Source organism: Lithobates pipiens, unplaced genomic scaffold (genome assembly GCF_037356315.1).
Source record: "Lithobates pipiens isolate NorthernLeopardFrog02 unplaced genomic scaffold, aLitPip1_a1.2 Scaffold_1, whole genome shotgun sequence".
Taxonomy (NCBI): domain Eukaryota; kingdom Metazoa; phylum Chordata; class Amphibia; order Anura; family Ranidae; genus Lithobates; species Lithobates pipiens.
The window spans coordinates 185,516,303-185,530,342 of record NW_027507685.1 but is presented as its reverse complement, the minus strand read 5'-3'; positions in this window follow the sequence as shown (position 1 = coordinate 185,530,342).

Genomic DNA, 14,040 nt, shown 5'->3' with positions numbered 1-14,040 from the left:
CCAAAAAGTGCATTCTATGCATCCAAAAATATAGAAAATATACCAAATCAAATCATTATTCAACCCAAAAAATTATGTCAAAGCAATAACTGCAAGACCAATAATAAATAGTGCGTTATCTCCTCTGATTCCGCAACATGTCTGGTTCACGAACGGCCGTTCAGAAACAAATTGAAAAGCACGAATCAACACTCATCAAACTTCTAATAACACAAAATTAGCACAAGGAGCCCAAAGTGTGGCACTAAAGAGCTGAAAAAAACACATAGTATGTCTAAGCCCCTGTACACACGGTCGGAGATTTCGACAACCAAATCCGATCTTGTCCGAAACTGTTGCATACACACGGTCGGACTAAGTTGTCGAAAAATCCGATCATTCAGAACGTGATAACGTAATTTCGTTACGATGGGACTACGTTCAGGCTAGTAGCCAATAGCTTTGATGTAGGAATTTGATCTGAGCATGCGTGGCACTTGGTCTGATCAAAATTCTCTACACATGATCGGAGTATGTCCGATCGAACCAGTTGGTCGGGAAATATTTCCAACATGTTGGAAAATTGGGTCGAACGGAGATTCGGACGGAATCAGTCCGATGCATACCACACACAGTCGGATTATCTGATGACACGGTCCGATAAGACGCATTCCGACAGATTCTCCGACCGTGTGTACAAGAGCTAATACTTTACTACATTCGTAACTGTTGGCCAACATTTGTATGACCGTGTGTATGCAAAACAAGTTTGAGCCAACACCCTTCGAACAAAATTCCACGGTTTTGTTGTTGGAAAGTCAGATTGTGTGTACGAGGCATTAGAGTGAACCTGTGCTTTGCTCATGCAGGGAAAAGTAACAAGTTACTATAGCAGCCATTGCTTCCTTATTAGCTGTATATAACTACCATTATTTGATTTCCCATTGCTCCATTTACAAATGTAGGTAAAGAGAAGAAACCTTATGCAAACTCCAAGCTGCTCTGGTCCGAAATTATACAGTGCTGAAGATCATGGGGGAATTTAGTAAAGGAGTGACTACATTTTCTGGCGGTATGAGTCCATAAAAACAGTCTGCCCCCTAATTCAGAAAAACATTTTAACAATTTCTGTAAAAGATTCTAAATTCCCACCAGATTTATGTATTACTTATTTTTGGCACTTTACGAATCTGTTGCTATGGTTGTGACAGATTCAAAAAGGATCACCACTAGTTCACAGATAAGCACACTGGCAGTAATTAAAATCAACTCTGAAGTTGCGTGTAGTACTCATTTTGGAGAATTTTGTGCTGCAAAGCCGTTTTTGCACAGTGCCTTGTGGTTGTTAGGACGCTGATGGCTTTCTAACAGCCAATGACTCATCAACGGACCCCATTTAGCTGCCAACCGGTAGATTCAAAGGGAAGGGGATGTTTGTGGACATCATTGGCCAATTATGGTGGCCATTAGCTGAATGGAGCTGGAAATGACTCAATGGTTGCTAGAAAGTCGATGACTGCTGGTGGCCCCCGACATCTTAGTGCTGTACAGGAAGCCCTTACATTCATAACAACTTCCCAGCACAAAAGCCAAAGGTGCATAGCAATCAACAACACTGCGCTGCTGGGGCTGAACATGAACTGGTGACAGAAGTGACCGTAGTATGGATCCTGACCTCAATGTCATCCCCACCATACCTCTGATGAATTCATGAACCTGTCTCCAATAGGTCCAGTATTTGCTCCCTTGCCCCTTCAATCACCCCCCTTTCCACTGTTCCCACCACCCAGTAAACTGTGTTTACCATGCTTCAGTTTGTAAATAAACAGGGAGAGTCTGTGTAGAGCAATTCCTGTTCATTCATCTGCAGTTCAGCTGGGGCTGCAGAGAAAAGGATTGAGGAATCAATGTCCTCAGTCCCTTTCTGTGTCTCAGAAGTGGGACATCATGGATCTGTTTTGGAACCCCCCAACAGGTCTGTTAACCACTTGCCTACTGGGCATATTTACCCCCTTCCTGTCCAGGCCAATTTTCAGCTCTCAGTGCCCTCACAATTTGATTAAAACTTACTTAGTCAGGTAACACTATAACCAAACAAAATGTTTATAGTGATTAAGAAAAAGAGCAAAGGTATTTGGGACTTTAAATGAGGTGGTAGGGGCCACTCAGATCCCCTCCTCCATCCCGGGTTCAATATTTAGAAAAAAAAGGGGAGCAACGTGCAGGACTTTGTATGAGGCACACGGAAGCAGAAAAATAAATGTAGGTAAAAAAACGGGTTGTAATAAGTTCAAATAATCATATATTTACATATTATTGCACATAACCATACATTAATATTTTCAATTTCTTCAAAATATACATTCCAACAAGGACTTAATAGCAAATACATGAGAAAGTTCACATTCAGTAAGCACCTATTATATATGGGTATGTGACACAGTAAAGTGCCACTTAGGAAAAATAAAAACAAAAAAAAAGAATAAATCAAAAAGTAGCATCCATTCTTTGTAAAAAATTGTGCACACAACACGGAAGTTGACAGCTCTATGTGTTTCATGACCTTTTTGTCACTCGTCAGGAGCAAGACCCTAATGGTAACCTATGAATAGAGAGAACACAAATATACACTATGAAAAAACCCCATATGTACACTTGACCGAAGGACTTATATATACCTGCGCAGAGGTGGTGCGGCACATTGGTAGTCAGGCCGGCCAAAAATGCCATAGACCGGGGTTGAGGGGGCAAAACCCAGGCGACACCCAAAAAGCACAAATGACACCCCAAGCAGGTCAAAGTGTAGAATATGACACAAATTCATTGTTGAAGATGGAGTGACTCGTAATAAAGGGACATCTAAAAAATAAACAGTCAAAAAATCTGAGTGTAACAAGTGAATGTGAAAGTGAAGTACAAAACTGAGAAAAGGAAAAAAGGAAAAAGTTGAAAAGCAAGAAATTTAGTGAAAGAAGTAAAAAATGGAAAGACTATAGAAGTAAAGAATCAGAAAAGAAAATCGGGTGGTGGAAAAAAATCTCAAGGAAAAAAAAAAAGGAGATGCAAATGTGTGAGTACCTAAGAATACGTGGGTGAAGGTAAGGAAACCATTGTACATGTGATTGCAAAAAGGAGTGATAAAAAAGACCTGGGTATGAGAACCTACAGAGGGGGGAAAACTCATGCAGAGGGCGCCGCCATAGACTTACCCCCAACGTCAAGAACCCAAAATCCAAAGGGACAAGGAAGGCACCAACAGCTGCCTGCCATACCAACCAGGCTAGGCAGTCGTGAGCGTCAGACCGAGCCCTCCAATTGTCGGAGATGGAAAACTCGGCAGCTGGTACAAGTGCGCTACGGGGACATCAAATATCTGGCACCGGAAACATGACGTTGATGCACAGTGGAGGAGATCCCGCCCACCCTACATCAGAACAGGGCGGGGGGGGAAATCCCCAGTGCGCGTCGCAACCCCGGAACATAACAAAGAAGAGCACAGTCATGAGACAGACAACGTCCGATACCACCAATGCGCATGTATAAAACCAAAGTAATCGAGCTAACAAGAAAAAACAGGGAAGTGTAGTATCCAATTGATTATTGGTATACAAAAACAATCAAAATTGACAATTGACAAATTGACAAAATTAAAATTAAAAGGGGAAATAAATTAATTGTTAATGCGACTGTATGCCTCCATCCCTAATTAAATGATTAAGAAAAAGAGCAAAGGTATTTGGGACTTTAAATGATGTAGTAGGGGCCATTCAGATCAGATGGGCACTTATGAGGCTGCACTGATAGGCGACACTAATGATAAGCGGCATTGATGGGAACTGATGAGCACTAACAGGTGACACTGATAGGCAATGATAGGTGGCACTAATGGGCACTGATAGGTGGCACTGATGGGCGGCACCGATGGTCAATAATTGACACTGATGGGACTGCATTGATAACCAGGGAACTGTTATTCAGTGCCCTAATTATCAGAGTGAAGATATGCTGACAGGCTTGCCGGTTAACGTCTTTCCTTTCCTTTCCTCCCTACAGACAGTGTGGGAGGAAAGGACTACAGATGTCCAACAAGTCTGTTTACATGTGATCAGCTGTGATTGGCCCTGATCTGTGATCGCTGTGTCCCGAGGAGTGTGTCCAATGCGTGCCACAGGAAGCACCCAGGGGACGGGGTTCTGGGAGGATGTCTATCGATGCCCTCCCAGAACTAGATGACAACACTGTAGCCATTTTTCGGCTATAGCACAGTTGGCACATGGTTAAATTGTGAAAAAAGGAAATTTTTTAAAATGTAATTTAAAACAGAATTAAGGATTAATTTGCACATACATTTGCCAGGTGGAGAGGGTGAAATGAACTGCCTTCTTACCACCTGTTTTAACTCCTTCAACCCTGTACTAGCAAGCCACAACTGAGTACCTTGCACATGGTTGCAGGGTGCTTTTAGAGCTGCGCTATTCACTTGAATAGGTTGCATTTGACAGCAGATATTATTCCTGACGCCACCACAGAGCAAAGAATCACTTTGTTGTTTCAATAAGGTTCTCTGGCCATTTGAGTGGCCAAGAGTGGTCATGTGGCTGAATAAAAGATAGCCACAGGTCCTAATTTGACAGGTGTGGCCCCAAATGCACACTGTCTGTATTTGGGGACATACACCTGCACCCACACAACTGTCAAATTAGTACCTGTGGCTGTGTTCTTACAGCTGCTGTGTCCCCATAGCATAATATATGTTGCCTTAAAAAAGCCCAAAAAAAGATGATTCACAATGTACATGACACAGTACATGTAATTTAGCCCCAAGACCTCATTCACAAAATATTATATTGATTTTTTTTTGGGGGGGGGGGGGCTGTGATTTCTAACAGCCCAGCATCCCTTTTGCTATTGTAACTTAATCAGTATGCCTGCAGCTGGAACCCAGAAGGTGTCACTAAACCAGAAGCACATAAGGGAGCCATGACTTAACAACAGACACAGGGCTAAAGTTACAACATTTTTCTGGTGACATTAAAATGGCCTGCGCCTACAGCCTCCCCAATACTTACCTGAGCGGAGAGCAATCACGACGAGCATGGGGGACGTCATGCGGCGTACGTGAGAGGGGAGGAGCCTAGCGGCGGCTTCCACGAGACAGGGATGGAGGTGGATTCGCCGCACCATCCGGAGCTAGGCGCAGGGAGAAAGCGCGGCGCTCCTAAATGACTCCCGTTCCGGCACCAGCACCCGCATTCGAACACCGCTTGCCCGGACCAGAGAGTACTCCTGGCGCGATCCGGAGGGACACCGGTAGACGGTACGGAGGGCCTCGCTGGAGCGAGCGGAACCCTCGGCTCTACCCCCCCCCCCCCATATTTCTCTACTCCTCCACTCCTTTATTAGACGTCGTTGAGTGCGTGCAGTCCCTGTGGGCTGAAGAGCCTATGTTTGCAGAAGACTACTAACAGGTCAGACCCTTCCAAACTGTTACGTTTTTTTTCTCCTGGACTGTTATATATCCTTCAGTCAAAGTACTGAGTAGATGCATATAAGGAGCAAGCAGGCTGTTGGAATCAAATGTAACTTACTCTCTCAACAGCAGCATTTTGAATGTACACATTAAGATCCATATGCTTCTCTATGCCCTGAAAAGTTCCGCCCAGGACTTTGATGTTAGCTGTTGATATATAGCTTCTTTTACATGTTAATCACGCATTGAAAAGTTCAGTATTGATCACTGATACACCCTTGAATGGTGGGGCATTTCTTTTTTCTTTGTCTCTCCATTCCTCCGGTACGAGTGGATCTAAACTAAAGGCAGCCCAGCCCAAGGGCCCCCGCCTGTTTGCAAGGCAGTCACGGGCATGACCATACGCCCCCGCTTGGAATTAGTGGAACTTGTGGAGAAACTGGGGACGATTAAGCCTGAGAGCCGCACTAGGACTCCCCTAGTGCAGAAGGGACCAAAAAACCCCAAATATAGTATCTGTTAATCCCCCAGAACCAGATAACCACACGCTCAATCTTATTTTGTATCGGGGGGTGAGTATACTCGGGTGGAAAGGGAGAAAAGGGGCCCTTTGGCGGCCCGTTTTGGCAGTATCTCTCTATTTTTTCTCCTCTTGGCCTCTACTGCTCATAATCACGAACAGTTAAGGGAGTTAACCCGGCTTTTTCTCTAGCCCAAGTAGAGGTGCAGTAGATCTTCCCGTTTTTCACCGAGTCCCGGGAGCTACACGGTCTGATTTCCTAGGGAGAGCTCGCTGTCTCATAGATAGGCCATCTGTTAGCTCAGAGGAAAAGACCTGACTATATTATTTATATTATTATTTGCACCCCTATTCTCAGTTTGCTATTTGCAATCCTATAGCCTTTCTCTGAGGTGCTTTCAAACGAAAGGGAACTCTGGGGAAGAGAAAGCCTAAGAGGGACAACATGAAGGGTAGAAACCCAAAAGTCAATGACTCTAAAGCCCCCAAAGAGAGCCTAAACACAAGCTCTATCCAGAAATATCTCAAAGAGACAAGTCAAAAAAGTCCAGGCCTGGATAAAAAACAAGCGGGCAAGCGAGAGAGGAGGAAGGAGGCTGGAAAATCAACCGGGATCCAAGGCGATTCCTCTGGTGAAGAAACAGAGTCAGACCTGGATGGTAAAAACAGAGAACAGACAGATATCTCCCAAATACCTACCAAAGGTGAAATACAAGAAATGTTTTTGAAACTGGAAAATTCAATTAAGTCAGAGATCTTAACTGTTAGGGCAGATATGGGTCACCTGTTAAGGAGAATAGAAGATACGGAGGATTTATTGGGCAAACAGGCTCAGGAAGTACTAGACTTAAAAGCGCAGTCTAGAAAAATGCAAGAGGCTCACAGGGACATTCTATACAGACTGGAGGAACAGGAAAATCAGAGCAGACGACAGAACCTGAGGATTAGAACCTTACCTGAACAACAAGGAGAAGACCTCGGTGCAAAGATGAGGAAGCTATTTAACCCTCTATTAGGAAGAATGGAAGATGAAGAACTAAAGATAGATCGTGTCCATAGAGTAAGGAAACCTCCAGGACTGAAGGCAGAGGTATCCCGTGATGTGATTGTAAAATTTCATCTCTACGAGGACAAAGCCAAGATTTGGAGTAAACTAAGAGGTTTGCCCTCATTACAATACGAAGGGACAACTCTACAAATTTTTGCCGATCTTTCCGCAGGGACCTTGGCTAGGAGAAGACAACTCAAACCCTTATTGGAACACCTGAGAAGTGTCAATATAAGATACAGCTGGGGCTTTCCGACAGCTCTGATTGTTCAGAGAGAGGGAAGGACGTATAAGTTAAAGTTCCTAGAAGAACTCGAGGTCTTTTGCAACAATTTGGGAATTCCACCCCTTAAGCTCCCCTGAGACTCTTGTGAAAACTAATGGGCTTATTGAGAGGGGAGGAGGGGGTCCCCAGCGCTTCTAGCATGGGCCCCTAGGTTTCTGAGTCTGTTTCTGACTGCTTTTGCTTTTTTTTTTTTACTCAATGTTGTTTTTTTGGGTGGGGGCGGGGGGGGGGGGACTTGGGGGAGGGGTGCGGGGTTGGGTTGGAAGGGAAGATGGATAGGTGGGGCGGATCCGGGCTCCATCACTCCCTGTCAGGAGACGGAGTATCTCCACCCTTAGGGGTGGGGGGACAGGGGGGTGTTGAAGTGGAAGTCCGCAGGTGGAGCTACACCCTGGAAAGTATTACTTGCAGAGGGGGGCAGGGCCACCCATAATCAAGTATAGGCCAGGACAGGGCTAAGGGGGGGGGAGGGGGGTGGGTGAAGGGATGGGGGGGGTTAGGGGCGGGAGAGGGGGGGGGGAAGGGACAGGGGGGGTGGGGGGAGGATTGGGAGAAGAATCGCCTTGTAGAGTGGGGGACCGAAAGGGACATGAAAAGTGCGGGTTGGACAAATAAGTATAGATTAAGTATTCCAGTAGTCAGTACAGGTTGACTGAAGTAAATTTTATATCCTATAATGTAAGAGGACTAAACGCCCTAAACAAAAGGTACAAACTTTTATCAGAATTACATCAATGTAGAGCTGAAGTAGTATTCTTGCAGGAGACCCATCTTTCCCTGGATTCGAATGTTAAGCTATTTTCAGATAGCTTCCCGACATGGTTTTACGGAGATTCCCCCATTAGGAGGGCTAAGGGGGTGGCAATTGGATTCGAGAAACACACACGATTTACTCTGATTGACAGACTGACTGACCCTGAGGGCCGATACTTGTTCCTTAAGGGAGAGCTAGGAAATAGGGCGGTTACTCTTGCTAATGTATACTGCCCAAATAATAATCCCTTAGGATATATGAAACGGATCCTACGAAGATTAGCAGAATTTAAATCTGGCGATATAATCTTAGCAGGGGATTTTAATTTTTGTATGGATACCGCCATGGACAGTACGTCCCGCGCAAGGGGGACGAATGAGAGGTCCCTGAAAATACTGAAACAACGCCTTAAACGGCATCAAATGGTTGACGCTTGGCGGATACAACATGAGAAAACGAAGGACTTCTCTTTCTATTCCCCAGTGCACGGGACGTATTCTAGATTGGATTACATATTGGTGGATCACAGGCTGCTAGATGACGTCGCTGAGACAGGGATAGGAATAGCCTCCCTCTCTGATCACTCCCCTGTGACAATGAAGTTGAGGATACCAGGGTTATACAGACAACCCTTTACTTGGCGATTAAACGAAAATCTGGTACAGGATAACGATAACATCGAGATAATCCGGAAAGAATTAGAATTCTACTTCTCGACGAATGATACAGGGGATATCTCGGGTGCCTCCCTATGGGAAGGACATAAAGCATATATAAGGGGTATCCTCATCTCCATTGGCACAAATAAAAAGAAAGCTAAAATTCAGAAAAGGGAGTACCTGATTAAAGAAGTCCATAGATTAGAGCAAGAGCATAAAAAACAAAAGGCCCAACAGCCGGAACATCTTCACCTATTGATTAATAAAAGGGAGGAACTTAAAGACCTGTTGGATCAGGAAGCAAGTAGGTTACTCGAAGGGAGAATCAGAGAGGGATACTATGGGAGAAACAAAACAGGCAAATACTTAGCGAGACAACTAAAAGGGAGGAGGGAGACTAATTTTATTGATAAAATTCAGGATAAGAAGGGGAAAATGGTCCATACCACTAAGGAAATTGCGGAGGTATTTAGACAATATTACAGTACCCTATATAATGTTGGCCAAAAAGGGAGGTGTGGTAAAGGGGCTAAGGAAAGTATTATAGAATTTTTGTATGATACCAACTTACCCCGATTACAAGAGAGTGAAAGAAACAGCTTAGACAGACCTATTACTGAGGAGGAAATATATAGAGCATTAAAGGAGACAGAACTGGGCAAAAGTCCCGGTCCTGACGGGTTTACGATTCTTTATTATAAAAAATTCAAGGAAATCTTAGTCCCAAGATTATGTCACTATATGAATGGGCTCGGTACAAATTATGACATGAATGCTGAAGCTCTATTGGCCTCAATCACGGTAATTCCGAAGGAAGGGAAGGATCATACACTTTGCTCAAGTTATAGGCCAATAGCATTATTGAATGCTGACACAAAATTATTCGCCAAAATATTGGCAGCCAGGCTGAAGAACAAGATGAGCGATCTAGTGCACCCAGATCAGGTTGGATTTATTCCTGAGAGAGAAGGAAGGGACAATGGGGTGAGGGCCTTACTCCTCCTCCAGGCCTTAAAAAACAGTGGGTCCCCAGCTCTATTCCTGTCGATAGATGCAGAGAAAGCATTTGACAGGGTAGACTGGGGACTCATGATAGAAACGTTGTAAGTTATGGGTGTAGGTTCGAGAATGATCCAATCGATCCAGGCCCTCTACAATCACCCGCAGGCCTCCGTCAAAATTAATGGAGAATCCTCCTCTCTTTTTCAGATGGGTAACGGCACCAGACAGGGGTGCCCACTGTCCCCACTCTTATTTGCTCTGTCCTTGGAGCCGTTGTTGACCCATATCCGAAAAAATAAGGATATAGCGGGGATCAAGCTGGGAGGGGAGGATCACAAATTAGCCGCTTACGCGGATGATGTTTTATTCTTCATAACTAAACCTAGGATCACGATTCCGAACTTGCTGAGGGTGTTGGAAAAATTCGGTAAAATATCGAATTTGAAAATAAACCTCAGCAAGTCCGAAGCTATGAATGTTAACATCAGCACCCAGGAAGAGGAAAATCTTCGGTCAGAATTCCGTTTCCCATGGCGTAAGGAGATTAAATACTTGGGAATCTATCTATCGAACACCATAAGGAAAATATATACGAAGAACTATATCCCCTTACTTGATGAAATCAAAAGTGAATTAAAAAAAATCTCAGCATGTTCCCTCTCTTGGTTAGGGCGTATCAACGCAGTTAAAATGATACTAATCCCAAAGATTATCTATAAGTTTCAGATGCTGCCCATTCCGCTCTCTTCTGCTTATTTTAGATTAATGAAAAATTTAATTTCGAAGTATATTTGGCAACATAAAAAACCGAGAATTGCCATGGGGGTGTTATGCAGGGGAAAAAGACAAGGGGGATTGTCTGTCCCGGATCTAAAAAGATACTACAATGCAGTGGTTCTGTCTCGAGTAGTTGAATGGGCGAAAGAGGCAAATAAAAAGAGGTGGGTGAGTGTAGAGAACACAATGAGTCAAACACGTTTAGGTCGCACGATATGGAACCCCCCACAGTTTAGGTCCATCGGACCTCACGCTCACGAGATTACACGTTTAGCTTTAAAGATATGGGACCGAACACATTCACAAAATAAGTGGGGGTACAATTCACCTTTGATTTTTCTTAAAGATAATGTTTTTTTCACACCGGGTAAACAGGAGGTGGGGGGCAACTGGATCAGGAAAGACACCGCACAATTAAAAGATATATTAGTTAACGGTAAAATAGCTTCATTTCAAGCACTTAGTTTGGACACAGACCTTATGAAAATGGACGGGTGGCGGTTTCTCCAACTTAGTCACTTCATTTCGAGTTTACCTCAGCCAATTCGTAGTGAAGAGGAACTGAGACCCTTGGAGCGTCTATGTCTGAGAGAAACATCAAAAAAAAATATTACACTTTTATACAAGATCCTCTCTGAGGGGGACGAATTGGAGGACCCGCCATACATCCAAAAGTGGGAATCAGAGCTGGGGTCACAATGTAGCACACCAACTCGTAAGAAGATTTTTAAATTAATTCACTCGGGGGTTGTTGATAATAAACTGATAGAAACGAACTACAAATGCCTTGCAAGGTGGTACGCGACACCCGACAAAATGGCCAAATTTGGATTAGAGCAATCTGCGGATTGCTGGCGCGGGTGTAAAAAAATTGGGACTATGGCCCACATTTGGTGGGACTGCCCCATTATTAAAACTTACTGGAGAAAAATCTTAGAGATAATCAAAGTTGTAACAAAAAAGGAAATAAGAGAAGATCCGTGGACCGTCCTATTTCATGGGACAGACGAACCCATAAAGCATTATAAAAACTCATTAATTCCAACCCTGTTAGACACCGCCAAAAATTTAATTCCAAAAAAATGGAAGGAAAAGGAGAGCCCTAAAATATCGGATTGGGTTTTTCGTTTAAATGAAATACAAAAAATAGAAAACTATAACGAAGGGGATGTTGATGTAACAGCAGAGGAGGGAGGCTCAAATAAATGGGCATCCTGGGAAGAATTTAAACTGACCTGGAGATATGTGGAGGAAATTACACAATAAACTTCAGAAGAAACCATTATTCTGTTAAAAAATAACGGTCACTAAGAGGGAACCCACTAGCGGTTCTACAAGGTATGGGTGGGGCGGGTTGAGGGGGGGGGGGAGGGGGGGGAATATAAAGATTACATTGGTGTAGGTTTAATCTAATAATTTCTTTTCTGTTGGTATGGTATATATTGTATTTGTATGAATATGGTCCCTTTCCTTTTCATGCATGTATTTATATTGTTATGAAAAAAAAAACTTTGATATAAATAAAGATTAAAAAAAAATAAAAAATACTTACCTGAGCGATCCAGCGGTGTGCATGAGAGTGGCTGCTCTCCTAGATCTCTGCCTCTGTATTGGCTGAGAGATATTGGCTTCTGCTGCTGTCCATCACAGCCAGTGAGGAGAGAGTGGGGGGAGGGCCAAGCTCTGTTCTGTAGCGCTGCTTTACTGCTGACGCTCAGGCGCTTTCAGTGTGAAGGAGCTCTTATGGACACACAGAGCGGCGCTCCGGAGAGGGCATGCACGAGTGCCCCCATAGCAAGGGGCTTCCTCTGGGGGCAATCGGAGAAGAAGAGGAGCCAGGAGAGCCAGCGGGGGGGACCCGAGAAGAGGTGGTTAATGGCTGATCTGTACAAAACATATTTATTTTTATTTTTTTCGTTTACCTTTAATATTTAACTTTAAATGCTCCACTTACTTTGTTTGGAGAAAAAATATAAATGTGAGATTAAAAGTAATAAAATATTTAAATCAAAAAAAAAAAAAAAAAAAAAAAAATGGCCTGCGCCTAATTCTTTCTTGTGACAATTTTAGTAGGAGATCCAACGATTCAGATTTTCTAATTCTGCCATTTTAAGAATCTGCTACTAAAAATATTCAAAAAGAATTCAAAGTTGACAGTGTCCTAGTTAGCAAGGGGCTGAACATGCCATTAGAACAGAGTGTCCGCATTATGGGCATTATGTCAGATTCGTTTACCTGATCCTGTACCTGTCCATGAAGCTGTTGCCTGCAACAACATGTGCGGAGAAGGTACAGAATTCTAAAGAAGGTGTAGCGCTGGCTCCTGATGAGCATTCACTATATGCTTTTAAAGTTAAATCTCCTGAAACCACAGTTGGGTTTTGGGGATAATTTTACTAAATTTATGGTTTCACTACCAGTCTAGCTGGATTGCACTGGGTTCTCCTTGGTCGCAGGTGTCGCTGTCACCGACGGCAAGGTTGAGAACACAGTCTAGTTGGTTGTATTAAATGCCACGTTTCTTTTGGAGCCGGCCCAGTGGGAGTGTTCTCCTGCTGTGCATTCTGGGAGGTGGTATTTAAGGTACTGATATCACGGGCTTTGCGGTTCTGTTCTGTTCGGCCTGTGGTGCAGAACCATGCATTTCCGAGTCTTGGGGCTGGCTAACCTGAGGCGACAAAACTGCAGGGACAGGCCTGAATGGATATCGGGGCCTATTGATTCAAAGGTGGTCCGTGCAGTCTCATCTAAGGGAGAGGCCCAGCAACTGGAGGAACCCCAGGGGAGGACTCTTCAGGAGAAGGCCGTGCACAAGGCTGGCTTCTCTGAAGGAGCCTGGAGGCTCAGTTGAAGGACACTTCATGGATCTTCACTCGTACGGTATAGCCGGATCGCCTGAGAGATACTGGTACCATATTATAGCTCTTTAAATTTGTCTACATCCCTCAGTTACAATCAAGTCTGTGGCAGAGACTTTTACTCAAGTATTTTACACTCAAGTCTGTGGCAGAGACTTTTACTCAAGTGTTTTACACTCAAGTCTGTGGCAGAGACTTTCCTTGGCACCCTGTCGGCTGCTTGGCCTAGTGAGAGGAGGTCTATGTGGGGGTTATGAAATCCAGCTGTGAAATGGTTATTCTCTGGATTTTTCTTGTAAAAAGACTTTCCATTTTTGCAGTCCAAAGTACCTGAACTCACTCCTAGCCATCTATCCTAAACTGAGAGACTCTGTTTCTACTTTAAATAAATAACCCAAAAGAAGATTCAGTGTCAGTTTCCACATTTCTTTGGGCCATCTACCACGGGAAACCCTAGATGGAGAAGCAGTCAAGAAGGTAATGGTAAGCCCAATAAAACCAGCAGCTCCTTCGGAGGTCAGTGCTACAAAGGTCTACAACATTATGAATTTCTGGGACAGTGTTTACATCTAAGTGTACACCCCCACCAAAAATTGTGGAGCATATAGGCGGAAGGGCGGAAGTAAAACGACGGGAAAAGGGCGGTGCCACCACAGTAACATTGAAGTTCTATGGAAGAAAGGAGTG